Source organism: Rhodnius prolixus, unplaced genomic scaffold (genome assembly GCF_049639745.1).
Source record: "Rhodnius prolixus isolate KJV_2025 unplaced genomic scaffold, Rpr scaffold_1, whole genome shotgun sequence".
NCBI classification, from domain to species: domain Eukaryota; kingdom Metazoa; phylum Arthropoda; class Insecta; order Hemiptera; family Reduviidae; genus Rhodnius; species Rhodnius prolixus.
The window spans coordinates 61,652,514-61,664,494 of record NW_027411581.1 but is presented as its reverse complement, the minus strand read 5'-3'; the positions used below and the strand labels follow the sequence as shown (position 1 = coordinate 61,664,494).

General features: G+C 30.6%; 1 protein-coding gene across 1 annotated transcript in view; it reads left to right on the top strand.

Annotated features, from left to right (window-relative positions):
• LOC141450766 (43 kDa receptor-associated protein of the synapse homolog) overlaps positions 1–11,981 on the top strand; it is a 129,435-nt gene that overhangs the window by 68,375 nt on the left and 49,079 nt on the right. The gene's annotated exons all lie outside the window — the stretch shown is intronic.

Here is an 11,981-nt window from a genome sequence, read left to right as displayed (position 1 = left end):
CACCAAGTGCCCTTTCCAGCTTCACCGCAATATCGCCATTACCAAGCCTCAAGATATGATAGTGATATTTTACCCTACGTTAGATCTGAATGGGTATTCTGGTTCACAAATCTTTTCCCTGTTTTTTTTTTTTCTCATCTTCTTTTTCTTGAGCTGCTCGTAAAAGATAAAGTATTGTAATCGACAGAATTTTCGATTATTCATCCAAAATATATGTTCCGACTTCCTCCTGAATACAGGAAAAATGTTTTTATCAAATATACTGTACATGTGATAATTATGTGGAAAAAGTAAATAACACAAAAATGAAAACACAAAAAAAAGTTCATCATCTGCCTGAGTGTTGAACGAAAAAGCGATTTTACTGAAGGATTTTTATAAATCAGTTTTAACCAAAACAGGCTCGAGTGAGTTGAATACTATTTTATTTGAAAGATTACTATATTTCTTGCTGAAGACACAGTTTCTGACACAGTTCAAGGACCAGCATACTATGACTGGATACAATTTTTCTTGAAAAAAAAACGGCGTTTGGCAAATTTCTAACAATTTTTTGGTTGTTGTAATTAGAAGTCTAGTGATTATTATTTATTTATTTATTGTTTCATAGTACACTGTTCTTTAAACAAAGAGTTGGCCCGATTAATATTGATTAATACATAATAATTTTGATAAAACAAAAAAAAACAAAAGTTCTTACTGAGTTAGACAAACTAGAAATTTAAAAAATAAAATAAATAAAACAAATAAATAAAAATACATGAAAAGATATTCATAAGAGGTAACAAACAAAATAGAATCTTTGAATAAAACTTCGATAATAAACATAAATAGAAAAACTGAACTTTAGACATAAATATTTAATTCAAACTTAAAAATAAGAATACATCGTAAAACTAAATGAATTAATATTTAAATTCGAGTCTAGTGATTAGGAAGATAAAACAAAACAAAACAAAAATAATGCTATATGATGACTGATCTTGAAGATTGTGATAGTGCAGAAGTTCTGAGTTTCATTTTTTTAAAAAATTCAAATGATTGCTCAGAATGTGGGCGACAGTTGTCCTGCTTTAAAGAATTTTTTTTCCTGCCAAAAAAAAAACTTAAATTTTTCAGAAGAGCTAAATTTCTCAAGCAATTCTATGCCAGAAAAACAAAAATAGTCTTTCCGCTAAATTCAATTAAACATGCTTTGACAAGGAGTCGAATGATTTGTAGGAATATTTACAGGAACATTCTCCATATTGACTTCCAGCTGGTTCCAGTTTTTTTTTGTTTTAATAAGTCTTTCCAACTAGGTTTTGAGAACTGTGCCACCTCAATTTTATGACTGCCAACAAATGACTGAAGTTTTAACATTTCATCTAATCAAATAAGAATTAAAAAAAAGAGATCTGTATCGCACAACTTATTATTTTGTAAAGTAATTGCCTATTTTTTCAAGCGGCTTTTACGTCCAACTACCAATTAGGTGTGGTGGACGGAGGTGACTAGCAAACATACTTTACTATAATTTCTTTTATTAACCTAAAAGAAATAAATCCAAGGCCTAAAACCGGTAATCGAACCCAGTACCACAATGCATCACAACTTATTATTTAAGTTGAACTGAATTAATTTATTTGAATTGAACAAGAATTAGAATATTTAAATTAGGTAAATATTAGAAAATAAATTTTTTAAAAGAAATAACGTGTGTTAAATGAATTACAAAAATATCTTAAACAGAGACTGGCTGGACATTAATCTTGAGAAGAGATGTAAAAACTTTGTACAAATTGGTCCATGAAAGACAATTCCAAATACAATTTATCTATTTCCTTTAGCATTCATTCATTATATTCCTGTCACGTTTTTCCTTAGTATTATCTTGTGCAAGTAAAAACGGAGGAGCGAAGGAAAACAGTTCATATATTTGTATTCACTCGATCGAAAACAATTTACATTACACCAAATAAAATATTCATTCACAAATAAAAAAAGAAAAAGGAAAGCAAAAGAAAACTTCTTTCCCCATTTATTCTGCTTTTAATAAGCTCCGTTTAAGCTGCTCTAAATAAAAATATATAGAAGAGATAAACCTGGACAAGTTATTATAAAGTGTTCGCAATCCTAGCTAATCAATATTTTTAATGTCAACATTCCAGTTTTTCGTTAATTCTTTCTGCTCTTGTAAGGAAAAAATTCTGTTCTCTAAGATTTAGAAATTGAGCTTCAGGTTCTCATCATTTTTTAGAGAGTTTGCATGATTATTTAAATCAGAATTTCCAAAAATACATTGTAAAAGCCTAAAACTTTCGAGATTCAAAGGTAGGTCCCTAAAATGTATCTTTTATTAAAAATCTAAAAAGTTATTTAGCAAAATAATCTATTTATGTGAGTGGTTTTGTCCGATTTCGACATTTTGATGGATAATAAGACCTTAAACTAAATAGTAATGATGAAAGAAATGCCTGCGTTATATCCAATTGGGTGGATAACGACAATCAATTTATTGAAAAATTTCCCTACCTCATATCGTGCAGAATCCGGTTTTATTGCTGTTCATTTTCATTTTCACCAAACAGAGAAAAGCCATCAGAATATTTCTGAAAGGGAAGACTTTGTTATTAACGAAAGTTGAACCGGTTATCAAACATTCAGTTTCACAGCATCAGCCCTATGAATCTCATTAATGGTACTTTAAGTAGACTTTGCAGTTTTTATATTGAATTTTATTTTGTATAAAGAAGGGGACTACTCCTGAATTCAAACATTGAATATACATTAGTCGAAGAGGTGATTTTGTAGGTGAATGCTGGTTTAATATCCAATCCGAGCGAATTCAATCCAAATCAACCAATTGGATAGTAATCTTTTGGGGAAATCAGATGCTTCGAAGTTCTTTCGAAGTACATTCATCAAATTCTTGACTACAGTTCTTGTATCTGATCTAAATTGTTTTTTGAAATAAATTTTGTGAATTAAATATTTCAAGTTTGCTGAAAAACCGCGAAATATTATCTCTAACAGCTGTAAAATCTGGAGTAAGACAAAATGGTGTGATGTTTCATTCCATATTTTTTTGGATGATCGTAATAAAGAAGTAAGAGAATTGAAACAAATGTTCCGGAAAATTCCATTTAGGTGGCGCTGTAGTAGTTTTCCTCTCTCATTACTTTATAATTTGTGGTTTCATTTTCCACCAGTATAGGCTAGGAAATTTTTAGTAAAAACTCTAAGCTAGATAAATTTGCAATTAGAAGTGTGAGTGATTCACACCAGATATATGTTGGTAATATACCGAGAAATGTATGCTAAGTGACTGCAAGCTGCTGGATGTGTGGATAAAACATTTTTACAATATTTTATAAGTTAACAGTTTGTACATCAATTTATCAGTATATTATCTGTTTTCTCTGAACTGAACGACTTGGAAATAGAGGATTGTATTTAATGAGAAAGCAGTTAATAACCTCTCACTGGATCTAGCTGATGCAATTCATAATTCGCTCATAATTGACGTAGTACTAAATTGCATGATCAGAGGTGATGTGCATAAATGAAGTTTAACGTTGAAATCAATTGATTTATTAATGTACGCTGACTAAAACAGAGCTAGGAAAAAAGAAGACACGGTTTTAGTGGTAATAGAAGTTAAATATTTATCCATTACACATTAGCACGCTGTTAGATAAATGATATATACATTATTGAAATTGGTTTCACTCTCTCGCAAAATACCTTCCTATAATACATAGAATTTTCCTAGTGTACATTTGTTGGCTTTCCAATAAATTGTAAACGAGTAGAATATCATTTGGTGAGAACATCATCACAACATTTATCACCTAATCAGAAATATCCTAATTGAAGTTTAAAATTTTCTAAATGAAGCCAGGTGTCGACTATTTCTTTGAACTATTCGTATTGTATAAATTTGTATATTATTATTATTGTTGTTTCTGTAAATTGGATATTGATCCGTTTTTATTTAAAAATAAAATAAAGATAGCCTAAGGAAATTGTTTTCTTACTGCGATCGAGTAATACAATAATCTTCGATTTTAGGTAATACAGTGCTTAACAGACATATCTTTTACTCATGGCTCGCCTTTATAATTCGGTAAAGTCCCGATACTTTCAATGCAAAATTCGATCTTATTTCAAGATATTGTGAAACTTCAATTTATAAAATCATCATACTACCACTAGTCAGAACTATGAAAATATTCAGATAAGTTCAATTTTGCTCAATTTAGAGTCACTAAAGAATTTATTAAATTGTTTATAGAACAATGCATTTTGAATGTTTCAAAGAAAAAAAAAACCTCATTGAGTGGGCTTCACAAAGTTTATCCGTAAACTAAATGGACTTTAACTATCTCAAAATTGGGTGTGGTTTTAGTGAACGTGGATTTATATGTAGGAGATCCCCAGAACAAAAAAATTAGCTATGAAGTATGTGCTTCCACACTTCATAATCAGTAGTTGGACGTTAAGCCCCGCCGCCTGAAAAAATTAGGCAATTTATTTTTATTAGAGTTTTCGAAATTACTAGAATATTTATCAAATGATTTTAAGCTTACTTTATTAGCACTTGAGTAAGCTAATAAAGAACTTATTTTCTAACTTAAAATATTAAGTTAACTCTAGAGCAATGTGGAAGATATTCTGTGCACATACCACCACTTCATCACTAAAACACTTCAGGAACTTATTTATTTAGATGGAATTTTACTACTTTTTTCAAAAGGAAGAAAAGAATTTCCACCTACATGTTTGGCCGGGAAGAAAGGAGAAGTAAGGATGGAAAGGGATGCTGTCACTTTGAAACAGTAGCTCATCATTCCTGCGCACTCAACGGTGAACATCTCTCACATCAATCTTTCTACATCATTCTTGGCCATCGCCTGTAAACTATTTTCAAATTTCATGCTTCAAACTTTGTATTGGTAAAATGTTTTATGTGCCTAAAATTTTTGAAAATAGAATTCATTTGTTTATTGTAATTTGGTTGCTTATTTGTACTTATTTTCGATGAATGAAGTGGATAACCTTTTGCAAGTATCAACCTGAGATGGTAAATAGAACTCATTCATTTTGCGCTTATAGAATTATTTAAAACAAAAGGTCTGTCATGATCGATTCTTTGTGTCTTTTCTTTTTTTTTACCAAATTCGAAAAAAAAAATCAAACGAACTTTTTTGTAATATTTCCTAGTTTTTGAGGTTTGCCTAGACCAAAAAATACTTACAATTTTAACATCAGATTTCCAAATATGTCTGATAAGCCTGTCGAAGGCTTAATTCATTAATCCCTTCAAAAGACCTATCTGTAATGAGGATTGCAATGAGGACGAGGATTTCAAACATATAATAATGATATGTCCACGTTATGTGGTAGAAAGGAAACTAATGTTTGACGATTTATACAGGTATTTAGATGCACCATTTCGCTACGAAGACATAATATTCTTCACCAACATCTATGTGCTTAAGTCTATAGCAGAGCTAGCAATGAAATATGAATGTATTTAAAAGTTATAGAATGAATGCAAGAAAATGATTACAGAAGGATTACGTGATTTTAATTTCGGTTAAGCTATAAGGATGGCAGGAATATAGAGTACTGATCCATCCATTAGCTGTAGTTTATGTAAATAGTTGTATATAGTAGAGGGATGAATGAGTGAAGCGAATGTATTTATAAGTAAGAATGGAGAGTGAGTGATATTCTAGTGATAAGCACCTAGACGATACTGGCTGTATGGCGAAAGCCAATGCCCAAAAAAAAAGGCAAAATAAAAAAACCATGTAGTTCACATATCACTTTCTAAAAAATAATTTTTTGAGGTTAGTACAGAATTAAAGTAAAAAATAGAAGAAAAATGTATTTAATTCAATCGATTTAGATTTATTTAGATGACTTCCTTATATAAAATTATATAAAAGTTTTTTAGTTAACTCTAAAATTCCAAGTTTTATTGCTCGCAGCGTTTTATATATGTTTGCTTGTTATCTAAGAAAGGTGTGTAGCAAACATAAACGGAATTTTAACAGCGATCTGAAGCTTATGTATGAGTATGTAAACAGCAAGCCATTTACATATGCAAATCAACTTATTTTCACGTTCTAAGAAATTATCTAAAAGCAATTTCAGTTTCTCTTTTCACACCATAATTTCCTGCTTGGTTATAATATAAAATCTATCTGCATATATAAACAGTAATTTTCGTTTGCAAAACAATTTTAACAAGTATAATGTGAACAAAATAAGTTGAACTGATAGTTTTATCTTATGGTGTTGATAAAATTGGATTCTCCGTAAATAGGAGATTAATATTTCACTTCTTTACTTTTATTCAAGCGTAGTAAAACTTATTTCTGGTATATTTATATAATGAAAATGAAAACAAACCTGATCTGCAGGACTCTTTGTTTTTTTTTTTAAGATTCTGAAATATTGCTTACCAAGTTTAGATCTTCTTCAACCGAACTAAATACAGATTGATCGGAATAGTTGGCACAAACTACCTGTAGGTGTTTGCTGATATATTGATTGTTGACTTTGAGTCTATTGGTTCTAGACGTAGAAATCTATATTTGACAAGCTACAGACTTTCAAGATAAGTACGCTGCACTAACTTATTGTTAACATCAAGATTCTAAAACGGAATCTCCTCTTCAAGAGAACTGTCATTCAATGCACATTCCGATGGCTGGTTGAGGCCATCACTGCTTATCAATGTCACTTTTAGGAAATGTATGAGTTAGTGTTAAATACCTCATTTGAAAGATAGCTCTTATAGTGTCACTCATATCCTGACTAACAGAATTATATTTGGAAATTTGTAGATGGAAGGACTGGCCTGTGAAAACCTCAAATAAACTTTTTGTGTGTCCATTACCCTTCTGTGATGAGCGTATAGTACCTTCTAGCGTAGGAAAACAACCTACACTCTAATCACTAACACTATCGATTTTTACTTGGGACCTTCAGAGGTACCTTCCCACATCAACGTAGTAACCACATCTATAATCTCTAACTCCAGCTGCTGGAGATCATTTTCTATGGCCATCTACAACAGAAGTGGCAGGTCGCAATGATTTTGAACCTTCCCCATACGCATTAACATCTGAAATAATAGTAACAGTACCATTAAGTACCAAAAAATAAGGGACCATTGGTGAGTAGTTAGAGGCGAGGGTAATAATCTCAGACGCATGTGGAACTGTGTTCGAAACCTGTTCTTAATCATAGATTCTTAAACGTGTTAATGAGGAAATACACAATAAAATGAATTTGCTTTTCCTCTTTGTAATGAAAGAAATGTGATGAAGAAATGGTTCTACTCTTAAAAAACCAGTTTCCCTCACTAATTAAGAGGTAAGGAAGGCCCTCCTTACGAAAAGATGCACTCACTTTAGCTCTTACAGTTGTGACAAATTTTCTTTAGATTTTTCCTTACTACAGTTTTTTCGAAGTAACACTCCTCTCTATGATCTCTAACAGAAAACAAGATTCCAACCATGCTCTGAAATGTTAACCTTTTCGTCTTTGATGTCCAGAAAATTCAAAGTTCACTTAGAGCTTTCGTCAAATCGCTGGAAAATTTCTTAACACAGATTCCACACTAAGCCGCTAACAGACTGAAATTCTTCATCGCAAGCCGTTTCAAAGTCCCTCCCTGGAATCGCTTCAAACGCCGAAATCCCCTCGACCTTAAATCCATCACTAGTTGATTACCATCCAAGTAAATCAAGCCAGTTTCATTAATTACACAAACATACATTTACTTGTAATAATTTACACAGTTGGTAATTTATTATTTCCCAAATTGGTTTTGCAACAGTAATCTACAATATTTATATTTCTATAATTAAGATTTATATAATTCTTAAAAATAAATTACTACCATAAATCAATAAAATCATTTCAAAACTAAAGTTGACTTTGTCAAACTTCCCAAAACTAATCCTCTGCTCTCTCATCATTAAACAAATTGTCTCAATTAATTTTATCGTCGTTCATTACCAAGTGGGAAAATTCTGTAAATGAAATTAATCAGGAAAATCTAGTAATTATGTAAACAAGCAATATTAAGTGTTTAACAGTTTAACACAATTACTATATTGTTATACTTAATATTCAGCAATGTGATTAAAAAGAGCTCATATAAATTAGAAAAAGTAAGTGATATTTATCTGTAAGCTGGATAAGAATTGTACTACGAAGCAATTAAATTATTTATCTTCTGATAGTAAGAGAACAATAAAGCTGGATTTTTCCAGAGAGAAAAACTAAATTATCCTCCACGACATCGCATTTGACATTATTTCACTTTAGCTCTTACAGTTGTGACAAATTTTCTTTAGATTTTTCCTTACTACTGTTTTTTCGAAGTAGCACTCCTCTCTATAATCTCTAACAGAAAACAAGATTCCAACCATGCTCTGAAATGTTAACCTTTTCGTCTTTGATGTCCAGAAAATTCAAAGGAAGCATGGTAGATATCATCTAAGCTGAGTCAGCTAGGTATATGATGGATCTCCCAATTTCCCTGTCTCACAGAACTGGGTTGATAGCAAAAAATTACCTCAATTTTGAACCAATCAGAGAAAAACATATTTTCAATAAAATAAAGACATTAATTTTGTAGGTCTGTAACAAGGTGAACTTAATGTTGTTATTGAATGTTTAAAATTTTGTCACATTGCGTAAATATTACTATCATCTTACTATTATTATAAATAGTATTACTATTATCTTAAAAGAAGAGAATAACCTTTTAATTAAAAGTCCTTTTTGTCGAACCAATAAGACCAGATGGGAGACTACAGTACAAATATCCTTTGTGTAATATTACTGCCAATATAGGAACAGTTATTTACAGAATTCTTGTTTTAATATAAAATTTATTGACTACGATTTAATAAAGAGAGAAGATATTGAAGTTGCTATTGTTGATTCATCACACTCATTGTACATCCTTGGTTACAATATTATTACTATTATTTATATTACCTTGAATGAAACTACAAATACTACTTACTACTTATGACCTACTTTCATAGGTGAAATATATTTTGATAAGATTTCGAAAATAAGCAACGTTATTTTATAAAACAGCTATAGAAGAAATACATTAGTATTTTTTGAAAAAGTATTGAGCAAAACTTAAAAATCATTTAAAGGTTTTTAAAACTATTTGTATTTTTCTCTGATGGGCCCTTTATCGTAATGAACTTTTTAAAGAGTGTTTCCCAGTTGGTATCATGGTTATCATGTTATAACTATTGGCATATACTTTTCCTAAGGGAGGAAGGCATGCTGTGTAGATTTCAAACATTTTATTGTTAGTGATCGCTAAACAGTTCAGTTTTTCTTAAATGTTAAGTGTTCCAAAAAAAAGCGTCACTGAGTGGAATATGAATCTTTAGAGCCGCAGTACACAATCATACCCTGAAAAAAATCTGTCTTTCTGCAAAAAGCTGGAAGACAAAAAAGTAAACTTAGAATTATACTTAAAAATGAACCAGAAAAGTACTAATTGCCCCCCCAAAAAAACTTTAAAAACCAGAAAATAAAAAGAAGTTTAGTAATTGTAGTTAACAAAATGCTAAACCTCTCCTAAAGAACAATTTTTGTCCATCCATATTTTACTAAGTCACAAAGCCCGTACTTAAAAAAAAAAAAAGCTTAAGAGGGTGAGGAAACTAACTATGCAGGAGTAAAAAATTAGTGTAAGCGAAGCAAAATAGGATTAAAACTGTGAAAGAGTGTGCTGTACTAACTGCACATGGCGAGAGAAGGCTTTGTTAAGTAGACCATAACAAGGATTATGGACTAACTTTAAATTCTGCTGGTAACATGCGGTTTTATTGATACCATATTACTAATACTCAAACATATATTTTTGTAACTAGAATATTTATTTATTTTTTTTTTTTACAGTAAACAATAGTTATTAGAAACTGGATTAAATTACAATACATATCTGAATTAATTTATTTGGCTTGTGAGTTATGTAGCTTTTTATATATATATATATGGTTATATATTGGAGTTAGTATCGAGACACGAGTGCAGCAGTATTAAAAAAGATTAAATATTGGAAAAATATTGCAAGCGGTAGTCACATGAGTATTTCACACTATTTTGAACATTGGCAACACCTTATAGTGCAGTAATAAGAAAATAGGTTACTTTTGATAGAAGTTAGGAATAACTTTGCAAAACAATAGTAAGGAAAACTGTTCAAAACAATGTGAACATTTAGTTGGCGATTATCCAACTATCTGGAAAACTATGTTAGTGGTCCATTGGCGTCAATTTTTTTTTTTATTTTCTTTCTAGAATCTACCTAGTTCGTCTGAATGGAAAAAGTGAATAGCAAACTGTGTAGATGTTGTATCATTTGATTCTTTAGATGGACTTTTGGTGTGTGGGAGAGAAAGAAATAAGCGAGTGCAGGGTAAGAAAGTGCCGAAGAATGAAATTTAGAAAAATGTGTTGAAGAAATGCAATACAATCAGAGTTGCTGTTCAATGTATTGATATAACCGTGAAAGCAGTTCTTGCCGTAAGATGTACAAACAAACAAAAATAAATGAGGTCAGAGGTGGTTAGCTGTATTGAAAACTGCCCTCTAGTGTCTTGATCGGAAAATTATCAACAATTGTTAACTTTTAAACATTTTGCAGTTGTTTATACTAAAAGACTGCTAATTCAAGATGAACATTCGGAGCCAACAATTTTTCTGCGTACCTTATTCTAGGGGACTGATGGCGAACCAACTTTATGACCCTTTAACATACCGCATAAATGGACAATGCTTTCAAAAAAAAAATGAATCCACCCACAAAACACACGTACAAACAAAATGGTATGAATTAAAGATAGTAGTGACCCTGCTTTCTTCAAAAATATTGAAAGCTGTCTATGACTAAGTTGGGGAGCGCAGCATACTTACGCTATACTAGTACCGGCCACTAATTATAGCACTTTATACTTCAGAATCAAAGTTTCATTATTCCAAAATTTCTTTACACTCACTGCGGACAAAATATCGTGTTTTTGGTTTAATTTTCCTACAAAATTATTGAGCATTCGCTTAGTGGTGATTTAGTTAAATTTCATAAATCGTCAAGAAGAAAATTTATTGGTATGATGCTTGCTCTTCTCTTTTTGCTAAATTTAATTTTGACTTTGACAAATATATTACTGGGAAAGATGGGGTCGATTCGTTGAATGGATTGTTTGAGAAAATAAATCAAGAGTTTAAAGATGAATGTCTAAAAAAAGCTTTCCATTCAACCTTTCACTCTCTGTACAAAGAGCTTAAATTAAGTTTGGATAAGCATTATATATCTGATGACAATAATTTTTATCTAATGAGTAATATTTTTAAAGCAAGAGGGCAGCTTCTTAAATTAAATTACAACATAACGCGTACAGAGGCACAGCATTACTGTTCCATGTGTAATTTGGGGGCTGTGGAGAATGTTTATCACTTTATAGCGGTTTGCCCAATTATGAGGGAATTTAGAGTCAGGTGTTTTGGCAAAGTAGAATTAAGCATGGCAGAACTAATAGATCAATTAAATGGAAAAGATTGGCTATTGTTAAATAAATTTATCCGTTCAGCTGGTAATTATAGAAAAATGTTAATCCAACAATTCAATTATTAATTGGGTGTGTATGTAAAAAAGGGTATTTTTATTTTATTTTTCTTTCTTCACTATTTTTGTACAAACAGAATTTATAATTTGTATTAATTTTACATTTTATTTTTTATAATGTATTTTGTGAAATTCAATAGATTGTATGACTCATAATTAGTGCAACTCTGCAGATGGACTATGTCCATGCACTTCGTCTGTTTAAGGTTTATTTTTTGTTCATTATGTAAATTTTATAATTTAAAGATTAATAAACAATTTATTATTATTATTATTATTATTAGTTAAATTTCATACACAAGATGAAAGTGATTTC